This window comes from Ricinus communis, chromosome 10 (genome assembly GCF_019578655.1).
Source record: "Ricinus communis isolate WT05 ecotype wild-type chromosome 10, ASM1957865v1, whole genome shotgun sequence".
NCBI lineage: Eukaryota > Viridiplantae > Streptophyta > Magnoliopsida > Malpighiales > Euphorbiaceae > Ricinus > Ricinus communis.
This window is the reverse complement of record NC_063265.1, coordinates 24,787,473-24,802,378: the sequence shown is the minus strand read 5'-3', so window position 1 is coordinate 24,802,378 and position 14,906 is coordinate 24,787,473. Positions and strand designations below refer to the sequence as shown.

Genomic DNA, 14,906 nt, shown 5'->3' with positions numbered 1-14,906 from the left:
TAAATGGAATTTTAATGCTGGACAAGTTATTTTGTATATCTAATTTGTTTGATTTTTAAGAAATTAATTAAGTAAATTCTTTGGAAAATGGATTTATTTTCGGTCGTTCAATTTTTATCGGATGTGAATATATAAATTAATTTCTATATTGAAAGTTATAAAAGAATTAGTAAAGAATATTTTATAAAAGAATTATTAGGGAAATGGCATTTTAATTAGCTAATGGTGTAAGTTTTAATTGAAATTTTTTTAGCAAATTGATTAATTAAATTAATTGTGTTAGGACTAAATTGGAATTTATTTTAGAATAAGGACTAAAAGTATAATTTTATTAATACGGGGTTTTAATGAAAATTTGTATGTTTGGTATTATTGTAATTAAATATGTTGGTAAGGGCTTTTTAGTGATTTTGCATTTAAAAGCAAGGGTAAATAAGTAATTATATATTTTCAATAATTCTAATTTGGCCCAAATTAAATAGTTAGGGGCTTAATTGAAAAGCTAAAGAAAAGTTTAAGGATTAATCAGAAATTTTTACAGTATGAAATTGTTGTAATTAAAAAAGTTGAGGGACTAAATGGTAAAGAAGAAAAGTTCAGGGACCAAATGTCGATAGGAAGAAAAGAAAGAAAAGAAAGAGAAGAAGAAGAAGAGGAGCGTCAGCATGTCGGAGAAGAAGGTGAAGAGTGTCAGGCTGCCATCCGTGGTGGTAGGCGTGGTGGCGGCCGAGAGGTCGTGAGGCGGCTTAAGCGTGACGACCTTTAGCGGCGTTCTTGGGCTCAAAATGATCAGCAACTTCTGGGCTTTCTTTTCCGAACATCGCTACCCCTTGAGGCTGTCAGAATTGCAAGATCCGACGAGGTGAAAAGAGTAAGGGCAGCTGGAATTTCAGGCTTTTCCGGCGAGTTTTTGCCGACCAGAGGGCATGTCCGGACTCTCCTCAGCTCAAGCTTTCCAATGACACCAGTTTCGTGGCGATCAGACTCCGTTTGAAAATCGACGACCGAGATCGTCTATAAATCTCTCTAGATGATTAGGGGTCGGATCGGAAGTTAGGATCGTCATCAACATATTGTTTCAAGTCCGTTGGTGCGTTCGGATCATCGATCGGACTCCAGTGGCTAGAGGCGAGTCGATCGAGCGATCAAGCATCTCGATAATCCGTCAGTTCGGCTCACTCCACCCGAGGCATCAGAGCAGAACTAGGAGGTCGTCAGATCTGTGATTGTTAGTCTTCCCGCAGTTCTTATCTAGTAACCCGACTCCTTCATCATCGGGTTGATGTAATTGATTTTGGTATGTTTGACTTGTAAAATTTTAGATTCTCCGCAGTAAAAATTTTATAAATTCAGTTGTAATTTTATATAAATTCAAGTCTCACCTAATTATGCTGGCGGACCGAATTTAATTTATAGTACTCGTTGATTTAAGATTAATTGTGAAAAAAGTGGTTTGGATTGAGTCCAAATTCTAATTTGTTTAGTGATTTGTCAAGCTTACTACGAGATTTTGTGGCCTTAGGCCTATTTATTCCCTAGTGCCGGTCACGGGCCCATAGATCAGGTCGTGACACTGATACTGTGAATGGATTGAAAGACTAGAACCCTATTTCAAAAAAAGACTAAACATTAATTGATATATATCCTCTTATTAAATTTTCAACCAAATGAACCCCCTACAAGCAATTCTTCCTTAGAGTGTCTACTTTCTGGTTCAAACACATTAATGCCTTTTGCTTTAGATATGCTCCCATTAGGGGTGTGCATCGGTCGATTCAGTTACTAAACCTAACCTAACTGGAAAAACTGAAGATCGAAAAGCTCAGATGGAGATGGAGTAACAATGCGAAACTATGACCTCTTAACTCTCTTTAGTAATGGCAATTCCATATTTGCTCAACTTTATTTTTGAAACTCCTTCGAGCTGAAAGTGTTTTGCCTCATTTGAAATCTCGATAGATATAGATATAGCGATAGAAATTCATTCTGAAAATTTAGTTGATAATATTTGACTATAAAATCTAACAGTGAGTCAAAAGGTACTGACATTAATTATTTTCAATGTTAAAAAGATTATATTAAGTATAATAGTCTTAATTAATAAGAGATTCTTACATAGGCTTGGTATATACATTATAACTAATAGGAGAGTGGCACGTATGTATGAGTATTTTATATTTTGGTATTGGATGATTAACATATACTTTATTATTTAAAACTAATAAATATGTGTCAATCATCTATCGGTTTGGTATATAGGTGGGGATATATACCAATCCTAAATAAGAAATTTTCCAATTGATAGGCTAATAGGGACATATGTTAGTGGTATACCAATTAGATAACTTAAAAGAAAATTGGAAATAAATTACCAATTGAATAATATAGAAATTTACCAGATTCTTCACATATGTTTTGCACTATGGTATTGGATAATTGATACATACTTCATCATTTAAAACTAATGAATATATGTCAATCATTTATCGGTTTGGTATATAAATAGAGACATACACCAAGCCTAGGCAAAAACTTTCCCTTAATTAATAGGCTAATAGGGATATATGTTATTGGCATACCAATTAGATAACTTAAAAGGAAATTGGAAATAAATTATCAATTTAATAATATGGGAATTTACCAGGTTCTTCACATATCTTTTACACTGTAGTATTGGATGATTTATATATACTTCATCATTTAAAACTAATGAATATATGTCAATCATCTATCGATTTGGTGTATAAATGGGGATATACACCAAGCCTAGGTAAGAAATTTCCCTTAATTGATAGGCTAATAGGGACATATGTTAGTTGCATACCAATTAGATAATTTAAACAACTTCAAAAGGTTATAATTAAAAGGAAATTGAAAATAAATTACCAATTGAATAATATGGGAATCATACCAGGTTTTTCACATATATTTTACATTTTGGTATTGGATGATTGACACATACTTCATTATTTAGAACTAATGAATATGTGTCAATCATTTATCGATTTGATGTATAGGTGGAAACATTTACTAAGTTATAGACAAAAACAATTTCTTAATTGATAAGCTAATAGGAACATATATTAATACGAAACTTAAAAAACTTCAAAAGGTTATAATTAAAAAAATAAAAGTATATTATCAATTGAATAATATGGGAATCATACCAGATTGTGTTATGTTAATATTTGTTCTATAGTCAACTAATGGTTTAACTACCAGGCTGCCAAATGCTTTTCTATTCATTAATCTCAACTCATACAAGTATATATACCAAATGCACTATTGACATTGCTCAAACGTGTGTGTAATCTACACATGTCACTTGTCCTTTTCTTCTTCTTATCACGAGATTCAATTTTCTGATATGAACGCATAACTTCATGGTGTACCTTCTAGACTTGATTCAATATTAAATTTTTTGTTATAATGCCTCATTTGGGAGACACATCCTTTATTGTAGTGCATTTGCATATTAAATCAATATAATTAGAATAAATAAGAATTTAAATCATTGCATAAAAAGCAATCAAATATAATTTATAACTAGAATAAGGTATAAACTTACCAAGCGCGTCATGCATTCTGAACTGTTACAAGAAACAGACTTCAATTCATGCATGATAATACACGAATAAGTTAGGAACAACTATTATTTAAAAATTATTACAATTTGGACAGTTTAATAACCAACCTTTATTTTAAATTTTATGTATAATACATACCGTAAGTTTCATATACATATACTCTCATTGAATAAATTACCTGCAACTAGAATTCCTAGGCCAAAAGGTATAGGAATTTCATGGTTATTTTCGTCTAACACTGTGGTAGCATATTATGATGTGGATGAACAACAAAACAAATTTGCTAGTCTTTTTGACACTGCAATAATAATTAAAGAAAAAGGCTGCAAACCATCATATATGCTCCGTTGCAAACCCAATATTCACCGTTTGATAAACTTATTTCAAAACTTTCCATTGTTAGTTTGTTGTTTTTGTAATATCCTTATAGAAATATCTTTTCATCAAGTTAAAATGAGTTATACTTCTTGTTGATATAATATAAAAACCAACTATATCAAACGTCATACTTGTAATCTCTTTCTTAAAAGCATTACTCCTAAATAATTCAAAAGTAAAACTTATAACTTTTTTCTTAAAAACATCACTTTTAAATAATTCAATAGTGAAACTATCGATTTTTTTGTCATATATGCCATGTGGCACGAGTAATTATATATATAAATTAAATTGAATTTTAAAATTACAACGTTTTTATTAAATACCTTATAAACTTTACTAGAGAAGAAATAGCCATGAGAGATGACTTCATCCATTTTGAGTGAGAATTTTCTAAGATTATTTTTGGTATTTAAGATATAGCATCTATAACTAAATACTCTTAAATATGAAATCTTATATTTATTCAATTCTATAGCTTCAAAGAGATTTTATTTAAATTTGGTCTTTTGAACTCTATTTATTATATAACAAGAAGTGTCGACGGCTTCCACTCAAAAGTATGTAGGTAACTCATACTCATTAAGCATAGTACTAGCCATCTCAACAAGAGTTCTATTTTTCCTTTTTACAACACTGACAGGATGTCGCGTGCTTATAAAAAATAACCTAACTAGACATCCTAACTATGTAATCGGGCAAGTAAGGGTCGAATCCTCAGAGAATAGAGTAATAAAAACTAGTTAATCTTTACTTTAATTAATGCTAAGTAAGTAACCAAATCAACGATTGAGAAAGAATTAATCTAAATCTAATTAATGCAAATAATAATAATGAGAATAAATTCAAGGATAAAAAGTACCTAGAGTTAAGTATTTCCACTAGCATAATTAACGCAAAGATAAGTTCCTACCCCAAACTAATTAAATAAATGTTCGTAAGGAAAGATAAACCCTAAAAATACCATAGATCTCTCTCGAGTATCGATGGCTTCCCTAATATGCAATCAAAACCTACTCTTGTGGAATCATGAAAATTAAAGACACTAAACTCAATACCCTGACTTCCTAACAATCCATTCTACCTATTCTCGTGGAGAATTTCATGTCCTTAATTGAAATATTCAAATCCGTCAAACCCAACTCTCGTTGTGATAAAGACAATGGAATCATATAACAATACTAATTATCTCTAATCTAGTACTGGAATACGCACAATCAATTAAGCAAGAGCAATTAAATAATTAATTTAGAAAATTAAAGGAACAAATCATATATCAATCATGGCTAGGGTTCACTTAACCCTAGATTAGAAAACTACTCACTCATGATAATTAAATAAACAAAATAGATTATAAAAGAAAACCTAATTAATAACAACTTAAAAAAAGAAAAAAGGAGAATACTTGGATTGATTATTGAATGATGAGAAGCACAAAGAAAAGTAACATTTAATAGAGAAAAAACACGCAGCTAAAAACTAAGGAGAAAAGAAGAAAGGGGCCTCCCTTTTCAAATCCTCTCCACAAGCTATTTATATGATAGAATATCCAGGAGTTTGGCTAGGTTTGCACCCTAAAAATTTGACTAAACAGGCATCTAAAATACAGTTTTGAAGATCCAGCCACAAGCAGGCCGCGAGAAGGGGGCGAAGTGGACTGTTTCTTTGCTTTATTGTGGGCCTTGAAAGCTAAGTCGCAGGTGGCCGCGGGATAGCTTCTCTTACTCGTTTCACGATATAAAATCCTCTTGTGCATGAGTATCTCTTTGACATCGTGCTTGACCATGAACGACTCTACAAACATCCTCGCCAACGCCTAGCAACTCGAGCCAATTCCTATAAAAATAAAACAAAACGAACCCGAGGAGAGAAATATCGAAAACAACAAATAATAACTCTAAAAGATTAAAAATGCGAAGATAACATGAAGAACAATGTATTTATATAGCATATAAAATGCATATATTATTGTGTTAGGGAACAAAACAAAAATAAGAAAAACTATACTAATAAAGCAATAAAATCCTAACTCACTGTCGTAGGAATCACTGTTGCACTTAGCATGTGCAAAAAACCCTTTAAACCCCTAGGTTACCCTAGTAGATGAGTAAGATCTCATGAAGATTTTCAGATGGCATACCTACAAAGCCAAATAATGAACATCCAAACCAATAAATTCAATCAAGTAACAATTATAAGAAAAATTAAAATCATTTTAGGAACTATGTTAATGTCACAAATCAACGAACATGGAATGAAACAGTGAGTCGATAACACCCTTCAATAGCTAACTAATCTTACCGCTTCCTTCCTTTAACTCAGTCATATGCATGTAGCTTCTCACTTTAGTTTTGTAAAAGAAAAAAAAAATAGAGTCTCTCAAGTGTTTAAAAAGGTAGCAGCATCATCACTCAACCTATTCTTCGTTCACGCGCGTCGACATTTTTGTAGTTTTCCTCTTTAGACTTGCCTCTCGTCTTTCTCCACTTATTTTGGGGGGGCACAAACACAGGGGTCATAAGTTCCTTATAATAGCGTATACTTGATTAGAATAGGGTAAGACGACGTCATTTGGGGATGTGGTGCTCAAATCCTAATAAAAATAAATAAAATCTACCCCGACCAACACAATTTTTTCCAAATTTTAGGTTCATTCTTTTTTTTCTTTTTTTTGATATCGGGAAATTATGTGCTTCTTTCCCGAACTTTTTCACTTCTTTTTTTTGAAAATAAACTAACACTTTATTTGAGTAACAAACTTTGCAACTTTTCTTTCGTATCACAATCTCCATATTGACATATAAAGCATACATTGTAGTAGCATACTCTGTGAAATCCAAACAAAACCTACAAAAGGGCTCTAAGGCATGTAATGTAGGGCGTCAAGAAATAGGATTGGAGCTCAACATGGTTCAACCTAGAGGGGAATGTAAAATAAAAAGAAAAAGGAGTGAATAATCCTAATCCTAAATTTTGAGGCTCTAACTACCTAAAGGAATCTCTGATCATCCCCCTATATACGTGTCACAAAGTCTCGAATAGAACCAAGGCAAGTCCAAGAATCGTACTACATAAGAGGAAAATATCTAATCACACATGAAACACAGAGATTGATTCAAATGTGTCAGTCTATTTGGCTCAAATTCCTCACAAGTTACTCAAGATACATGCATTAGTCGAGTTCGGGCCCAGAAAATAATTCTAGCTACAACCCATTACCAAGAAAGGACGTACACATCATACTGAGTTATTCAATTGAGTGTCAATCAACTCATGACAAGAACTATAGAAAAATATTTTTCTTTTAAAATTACTTGCTTCATAAATTGGCTTAGAATGTTTAATTTTTTTTTTAAAAAAAAAAAACTAAATCATACATTAATACCTTCCCCCACACTTGAATGTTGCAATGTCCACAGTGCAAAAGCAAAATATAAACATAAGTAAAAGGGAGAGGTACTCACAAAACCTCACTGAAGAGGGGGAAGAGAGTTCAAAAACCCTTGTGGTTTCATCCAAGTATTTAGATTCTCCAGAACTGTAATCATGGATGAAAAGCTTTCCTTGAGTATCTTTAGCTCGTCCTTGATCTCATCAACTAAATTTTAGATCTTTTCAAGGGCTCTCTTGATCGGCATAGAGGAGGAACTAGCACCCTCAGAAGTACTAGGTATGATTGGTGCTCGGGAAGAATAGGCACTCGAGCTCTTGGTTGAGTGCTACCGAAAGACCAATTTGCCTCATTGTGCAAAGACATTTCCTCGGGAGAAGGTAGTTCATCTTCAACGTCCTTGATACACCAAAGAGTGGTGCCTTCTTTCTTTTTAAACCAACCTGAAGGGATATCTACAACATCAGTTCCATCAACAAAACCATCTTCCTCAAGTCGATCCCTATGGCCCAAGTAAAGAGCAATCGGGGTTAGGAGTCCCCCTTGCACAAAGGCTCCACCACTAGTGATCGATTTTGCCAGGGTTTGGATTTTCTAAATAAGGTAAGCACCAACCTCAATAGGTTGAGCATGAAGCATTGATGGAGCATATATAGCTCATCTACTCGAACCTTACCCCCATCTTGTCGACCAAATAGTGTTTGCGAACAATCAAATGATGTATCCAAGAGCTAGGTGCCAGATTAAGGTTGTCGGGCTCCCCTTCGAATCATAATCACTTTCATTAGTCAAAGTTCGCCAAAGGGACATGGTAGACCAATGTTTAGGGGTGAACCTCGGTCCACCAGTAGACAAACCAAGAACCTCATCGAACTTGGGCAACGTCCAAGTATGTTCCTCATTGTACATTCAAAAAGTGATCATACCATCACCATAACTCGGTCCCGAGTAAGTAACGGCTTTCAAAGAGCTCAAAAATTCTGGTGTGACTCTCTTATACGTGGGGTATTTTGTTATGAGAAGATCATCCAAACCAATGTTAGAAAATAGCAATTGGACATTGTCTTCAATGTGTAAGGATTTTAGAACATCAATATTGTAAGAACGAGTAGTAGTTACTCCTCTCACAAACAACTTTTCATACTTCGCTTGTTGATCGCCATCTCTAAATTTGATATCATAGTAATCGATGACAACCTTTTCTTTTTGTTTTGCGTGAGAAGATGAAGAGGCTACTGTTTTACCCTTCGTAATTGAAGATTTGGTCTTGGAGACAGAGCTTTTTCCTTTAAAAACTGGCTTTCCCCTGGAACTTGGGTATGGAGGGGCTTTCTTTTGCTTAGTGTTTGTAGGATGGCCCATTGATGTAATACTCAGCAAATTGTCTCAATGTCAAAGTCCAAATTCCTTTCCCTTAATCACTATTCACAAGACTCACAATTCTGCTTCAATCTCCGCTAACAACAATCTCTCATAATAATCAATAACCTAAAGGAGCAATATTGACGTCAATTCCATGCCGAAAACAAATCAATCGCTACCCCCTTCAAATATTCTTCAAAGAAATTACGATTTTATGCACCAAATCACGGCCAAGGAATTATATGAAGCCGAACTAACCGAGTTTGATTGACGTCTGGTTAAATCGGGCACTAAAAATCCAGCAGATTATTCATGAATTTCTGCCAAAAATCAAGCAATTCAAACCTAGGTTTCGAATTAATCAGGATATCTCATTGTTGGTTACGAAATCCTTGATTAATGAAAAGTAAATTCAATCAAGATATTATGCAATTTCAATAAATGCCGAAGAGTTGAACCAAAAATTTTGCAGTTGTGAGTTGATGAAGAGGAACGAGAGAGTGTGGCACCGAACATAGAGCTTGAGCTGCTGCTTTTAACCGTGAGGAGATGGGTCGCGACCAGGCTGCGATGTTCATGGGTGCATTGCATCCATCCCGTGGAGCAAGCTGTTTCTACCTTTTTAGGTGTGAGGTCACGGTCTGGTAATGGCTCGAGATATTGGGTCACGGCCTTGCTGTGGAGTGGACTGCCTCATACGCTATTCTATTTAGAGAACCGCGGGCTACCTGTGGTTGAGAATTCTTAGCCGCGAGATGGTTGTGGACTAGACTGCCTTCATTCTCTCGCTTCCCTCTTCTCTTCTTTGCTAATTTGGTGAGGGCATGAGTGCCTATTAAAAAAAATGAAAGAGATAAAACAAGAATAAGGCTTAAGCTAAACGACCTACTAAACAAAGACTACACACGCAGCACACAAGGTAAAAGTAAAGACTAAGCTAAAACAAATTAAGTAAAAGAAATAAAAATACAACACACAAAACAAAGTAAAATAAAAGAAGACAAAAAGTCAAAGTTTTAAATCCTAAGTGCAATACTGCAATTGCAATGCTGTACTAAAATTCTTGTATAAAATGAAAAATTATTTTTATGATTTTGTTTTTCTAATAATTTTTTTTGTAGATGAAAAATGTAAATAAATAAAGTAAAGTATGAGTAAAAAGAAAATTGAAAATAAAAATTAGGAATTAATTGGGTTGCCTCCCAAAAGCGCTTGTTTATAAGGTCATAAGCTAGACCTCCTTTGCGATTCATTCTGATGAAGGGTCGGAAAGTGTGATGTCCACACTCTCATCAATAGGGTCACCGACTCTATAATGTTTCACTCTTAGACCATTCACCTTGAAAGTACCATTTTGTCTGTTCCAAAGCTCTATTGAACCATAAGGGAAAACCTTACTAACTCGGAACGGTCCTGACCATCGAGAGTGAAGTTTCCCAAGAAAGAGTTTCAATCTAGAGTTGAAAAGGAGAACTAAGTCGCCTTCCTTAAACTCTCTTCTCAAAATCCCTTTGTCATGCCATCTTTTAGTCTTCTCCTTGTACAACCTTGAACTTTCATAAGCATCAAGTCGAATCTTTTCTAGCTCATTACGTTCCAGGAGCATCTTCTCACCCGCCATTTGAGAGTTAAAATTTAGGCTCTTGATAGCCCAAAATGCACGATACTCTCATTCAACAGGAAGATGACATGCTTTCCCGTAGACTAGTCGATATGGAGTGGTGCCAATAGGGGTTTTAAATGTTGTTCTATAAGCCCATAGTGCATCGTTGAGTTTCACGGACCAATCTTTCCTTGAATTCGCAACCGTCTTCTCCAACATGGTTTTGATCTCTCGGTTAGAAATCTCCAAACCACTAGTTTGTGGGTGATATGAAAGCCCCACTTAATGATGTACTCCATACTTCTTAAGCATCACCTCAAGTCGATTCTCTAAGAAATGCTTGCCTCCATCACTAATCAACACTCATGGTACACCAAATTGAGGAAAAAATATTCTTTTTAAAGAACTTGCTTACCATGCGAGCATCATTGGTTGGAGTAGTTATGGCTTCAACCCACTTTGAGACATAATCCACAGCGACCAAAATATACTTATTCAAGTAATAAGAAGGGAACGGTCCCATGAAATTTATTCCCCACACATCGAACAATTCTACCTCGAGGATGTTATTAAGAGGCATTTCATTTCTCTTAGAGATGTTACTAATTCGTTGACATCGATCACAAGACTTAACAAGTTGATGGACATCCTTGAAAAGACTTGGCCAATGAAAACCACACTGAAGAATCTTTACCGCGGTCTTATTTGTGCCAGCATGTCCTCCACATGGCAAATCGTGATAATGTGAAATAATGGATGGCACCTCACTTTCTGGAATACACCTTCTAATCATCCCATCAGCACAAGATTTGTAAAGAAAAGGTTCGTCCCAATAATGTATCATCACCTTTTTAAAGAATTTATTCTTTTGTTGTGATGAATAGGCATCAGGAATAGTACTACTAGCCAAGTAGTTGGCTATATCAACATACCATGGGATCTCCTTATTAGCTAGAGCTAGAAGTTGCTCATTAGGGAATGAATCATCGATCGAGGGATCCTCATCACCTTCACCATCAATGACAAGTTGGGAGAGATGATCTGATATGAATCAAGGCTGCCATGAGATTACATTGCAAAGGCATGAACCAAAAGGTCCAAAATGGAAATGCAACTCATGCATGAAAACAAGAGTCCAACCTTATAATGAAGCATTTAGACCATTTTGAAGAATAAAAGCCATTCGTCTATGATTAGGCCTTTGAGCTTAATTCATATTTATATGGGTTCTTATCTTTTGGGTTTTAGCTTAAGTAATTATTTTAGTTTATTTTTATTTAATTAAGGATTATTTTATTAGGTGTGAGTTATATGTGTGGTGTGTGGAGTTACAAATGAGTGCACATGTTTAGTTGTCATTTGGGGGTTACAAAATGAGTGCTATCAATGTAAAAAAACAGCCATTTTAATGAGTTTCAAGGGGAATTAAAAGGGAAAACGTGGGATAGCTCAAAAGACATCCATTTAGGTTCTCTTTGTCTTGTTTTGGCTATAAATATCAAAACCAGATCCATTTGTAAATATAGAATTTTGAATGATAATCTTTGTTTGCTCTTTGTGAGTGTTTTTGCTTAAGTTCTTGCATGAACTTTGAACTTATCAAACTATTTTTAGTTTGTGGCGTTCTCTAACCAAAATCTTGTGTTTGATTCATAACTTATCAAATCATACTTGGTTTGTGGCGTTTGGAGTTGAATTCAAGTGCTAGTTTCATTGTTGGAACTAGTTTTTTCCTAACTTCACTTGAGGAGATCCTTGGGTTTTGGAATCATCTTGATTGGAGGGTGTTTTCTTGCATTCCATATGTATCGTAACTCATTAGTTATTAGGGTGTATGGTTGCTAAGATGATGATTTCCTATCATGATCGGCAACAACATTTTCTGCTCCTTTCTTGTCCTTAATTTCCAAGTCAAATTCTTATAACAACAAAATCCACCGACTCAAGCGAGGTTTAGCATCTTTCTTACTCATCAAATACCTCAATGCCATGTGATCCGTGTGGACTATCACCTTCGATCCAACCAGATAGGACCGAAACTTCTCCATTGCACACACCACTGCCAATAATTCCTTCTTGGTTGTGGCATATTTCATCTAGGCCAAATCAAGAGTCTTGCTCATGTAGTGGATGGCATGGAGCTTGTTATCCTTCCTCTGGCCTAACACTGCCCAACGGCATAATCACTAGCATCGCACATGATTTCAAATGGAAGATTCCAGTCCAGCAATTGCATGACTGGTGCAGATATAAGAGCTTGCTTTAACCTGTCAAAAGCCTCAATACAAACATCAGTAAAAACAAAGGAAACATCCTTGCCTAAGAGCTTAGTTAGAGGTCGAGCAATTTATGAAAAGTCCTTAATAAAACGGCGATAAAACCCCGCATGACCAAAGAAACTCCTTACTCTTTTTACAGAATTAGGCGGTGGTAAACGCTCAATGACCTCTATCTTAGCCCTATCAACTTCGATGCCCCTATGAGAAACAACATGACTTAGAACGACACCCTACTATACCATAAATTGGCATTTTTCCCAGTTGAGAATTAGGTTGACTTCTTTACATCTATGAAGCACCCTTTCCAAATTATTAAAGCAAACATCAAAAGATGTTCCATAGACTGAGAAGTCATCCATAAAAACTTCCATAGAATTCTCAATAAGACCTGAGAAAATTTCCATCATGCATCGTTGAAAAGCGGCATGAGCATTACATAATTCAAATGGCATTCTCCGATAAGCGAAGGTGTCATAAGGGCAGGTAAAATTAGTCTTTTCCTGATCGTCAGGATGAATAGGAATTTGGAAAAAACCTGAGTATCCATCTAACCAACAGAAAAAGGAATGCCTTGCCAACCTTTCTAATTTTTTTATCAATAAACGGGAGAGGAAAGTGGTCTTTTTCGAGTGGCTTTATTTAATTTTCTATAATCAATGCACATTCGCCACCCTGTCACGGTTCTAGTAGGGATTTGTTCACCCTTGTCATTCTTGACAACGGTCATACCTCTCTTCTTTGGAACCACTTGTACAGGACTAACCCACTTACTATCTGAGATAGGGTAGATTGTCCCTGCATCAAGCAATTTAAGAACCTCCTTTTTGACTACTTCCATCATATTTGGATTAAGCCTTCTTTGAGATTCTATAGAAAAGGTATGGTCGTCCTCAAGATTGATCTTATGCATGTAGAAAAAGATGGGTTAATACCCTTAATATCATCAATAGTGTACCCAATGACATTCCTGTATTTTCTTAAAGTCACAAGCAATTGCTCAATTTGCATGTCATTGAGTTCAACATTAATAATAACAGGGTATGTCTTATTAGGACCCATAAACACATATTTCAAGTTAGAGGGAAGGGGTTTTAATTCTACCTCAGGAGGCTTAGTACTCTCCTTATACTCCCTTGATTTCAACACTTCCTTGATAGGCTCATCAGCTGCTAGCGCTCGTGTCTCTTTCAAGAACCTTTTGTACTCCCTTGTTTCCCAATCCTCTTCATCTGCACTCCCCATTAAGATCGTATGCAATGAATCATCGAGTTATAAATTTGTGGCCTTAGCTTCCACTGCTTCATCTAGAGTATCCACTCTATAGATTGTTTCCTCCTTAGAAGGAGAACCTATAGAACTTGTGAGTGAATACTCCATCTTCTCATCACCCACTTCAAAGGTGATTTTCCTATTCTTTATGTCAATAGTGGCCCCAGCAGTGGCTAAGAAGGGTCTCCCTATAATGATAGGGACTTGCACATCTTCTTCTATCTCCATAACCATATAATCACAAGGGATGAAGAAATTCCCAACTCTAAGTGGTACATCCTTAAGAATACCCAAAGGAAATTTAACTGATCTGTCTGCCAACTGTAGGGAGATGCGCGTGGGTTTTAATTCACCCATATGAAGTTTCTTACAAATTAATAAGGGCATAAGACTAACACTTGCCCCTAGATCACATAAAGCCTTCTTTATTTCGATGTCACCTCGCTTGACTAGAATGGAATAGCTCATTGGATCTTCTAGCTTCTTTGGAAGCTTGTTCTGTAATATAGCACTGCATTCAGCTGTCAGTAAGACTGTTGCATTCTCTTCGATTTTCCTCTCGTTAGAGAGCATGTCCTTCAGAAATTTAGCATAGGAGGGCATCTCTGAGATTGCATCCAAGAATGGGATGTTGATCTGCAACTTCTTTAGAATGTCTAGGAATTTCCCATACTTCTTTTCTAGCTTTGCCTGTGCCAATCATTGTGGAAAAGGTACAGGTGGCTTGTAAGGGTTCAATGACAATAGGCTTCTTCTTCTCTTTAATTTTCTCCTTTTCTATCATCTTCTCAGCTTCAACCATCTTTTCCTCTACTGCAATTACTTTCTTTTGAACTACCTTCGATGGAAGGTCTTCTAGCTCTCTACCATTCCTTAAAGTTACAGCATTAATTTGACCCTTAAGTGGTTGCTCGGTGTTACCAGGAAAATGACCCAGAACCTTTGAAGATTGACCCACTTGCTGAGCAAGTTAGCTTATCTAATTCTCCATGAGCTTGGTTTGAGCTTGAATCTGTTGAATTGTAGCAGTAAGGAGA

The 14,906-nt window shown here is 35.4% G+C and overlaps 1 pseudogene; it reads right to left on the bottom strand.

Moving 5' to 3' along the window:
- Positions 1 to 9,269: 9,269 nt before the first annotated feature.
- Positions 9,270 to 13,842, bottom strand: LOC125371400 (annotated as a pseudogene).
- Between the last annotated feature and the right edge of the window lie 1,064 nt (positions 13,843 to 14,906).